The sequence below is a fragment of the Penaeus chinensis genome, chromosome 3, assembly GCF_019202785.1.
Source record: "Penaeus chinensis breed Huanghai No. 1 chromosome 3, ASM1920278v2, whole genome shotgun sequence".
In the NCBI taxonomy this organism is placed as follows: Eukaryota; Metazoa; Arthropoda; class Malacostraca; order Decapoda; family Penaeidae; genus Penaeus; species Penaeus chinensis.
Window position 1 is genome coordinate 8,422,146 of NC_061821.1, and position 1,916 is coordinate 8,424,061.

At 35.3% G+C, this 1,916-nt stretch overlaps 1 non-coding gene across 1 annotated transcript; it reads left to right on the forward strand.

Annotated features, from left to right (window-relative positions):
- Window positions 1-1,294: 1,294 nt before the first annotated feature.
- Window positions 1,295-1,367, forward strand: Trnaa-agc. Its single transcript has one exon. It is a non-coding gene; the product is annotated as a tRNA-Ala (tRNA).
- Window positions 1,368-1,916: the final 549 nt, after the last annotated feature.

The window sequence follows — 1,916 nt, forward strand, 5'->3', positions numbered from 1 at the left end:
TTCGTATGTAATAACGGTTAATGGTTATATATTTTGTTTGTTTGTAATGTATTTAGTTGTTTTATTTTGTTATTCGATGGATTTTAATAGATGGGAAAATAGGTATGTAGATGGGTAAAGATAAGGAGAGTGGGAGAAAGAGAAAATAAACGGGAAGAGAGAGAGACAGATAGAGAGGGGGGGGGGGAGAAAGGGAGAGATGGAGGAGAGAGGGAGAGGGAGAAAGAAAGAGAGAGAGAGTGAATTAACGGCCTTACGTCTCTCCGCTCTTCATCACCTCTCGCCTTTCCCCCCCCCCCCCCCCTCCCTTTTCACTCCCTCCAGCTGTCAAGGCGATGTTTACCTTAGTTTATACATACGGAAACGACCTTATGGAAATAATGCGTCTAGTATTCCTTTTTTCTACTCTATATAAGTCTAAAAATAATGCCTTTCACTTTTTCGTTGCATGTTGTTGCTTGCATGACTGTTGCGATTGCCATGCACGTCTGGTTAATTTAAACTGAGTGCGTTGGGAGTGGATTTCGAAAGTGTGTTTGGGACAAGATACGCGCTATTCTGATGGATGTGTGTGTGTGTGTGTGTGTGTGTGTGTGTGTGTGTGAATAATATAGATGCAATTCTACGAAAAAAGCAAAACCAGTAAAAACAAATTAAAAAACGGTAAATACAGTAAATTACAACAAACAAAAAAAAATCTACAATAATCCTCATTCGACATAAAGGAAACGTAGTAAAAAAGAACAAACAGTAAACATCAATTCACGATATTGATACAAATAACCCTAAACCCATATACTGAAATCCCCAAAGACACGTAAAAAAAAAAAAAACATTTAAAGACAAATGTTTGAAACTTCAGGTGACAGCGTTCACCTAACCCGACAAATTGAAATGTTTTTATTTCCGCGCAAACGTTTGAGAGGCGTTGCGTGTGTTGGTTGCGTTGCCCACAATAGACAATGTTAATGATTATGGTGATGGTAAGGATAATGATGATGATGATGATGACGATGATGATGATGATGATGATGATGATGATGATGATGATGATGATGATGATGATGACGACGATGACGATGACGATAATGATAATGATAATGATGATTATGATTATTATAATGATGATGATCATAGTAACAATGATATTAAGAGATCAACCACATCCATTTTCTAACAATTGGGGGCGTTAATTATAATAATGATAATTGTGAAGATGACGATTACGATGACGATAATAATATATGAATTAACGATCATATTAAGAGACGGTCAACGCACCCCTTCTGTCACAGGGGATGTAGCTCAAGTGGTAGAGCGCTCGCTTAGCATGTGAGAGGTACGGGGATCGATACCCCGCATCTCCATTAAAATTCTTTTTTTTTTTTACCACGCATTTTTCACTTTTTTTTTCATATTCCTACTCGTATTTTTCTTCTCTTTTTCCTACTCTCATTTCAATGCAAGATACCACACATCTCCAAAACCTTGCATTTTTCTTTTTCTTTTTTCATATTCCTACTCGTTTTTTTCTTCTTTTCTTTCTACTCTTATTTCTTGCAAGATGGGACCCCGCATCTCCAATCTGATATTCTTAATCTCACCTTTTTACCTTGAAAAACTTTAACGGAAATTGGTATTAGTGTTGATAATAGTAATAGTAAGGGTAATCATGATATTAATTGATGATGGATCATAATGAAAAAGTAGTAATTAGATTAGAAGTAAGAGTAATGGTTATGGTGAAACTGATTTGAATTATGAGAAATGTTCTCATGAATTATTAGTGTAGAGATAACAGTGGTAAGTAATAACAGTAATAATCATGAGAATACCAAAGATACTGGGACTGATGACAATAATGATAATGATAATGGTAATGATAACAATATTAATTATGAAAAGCAATGAGAAAT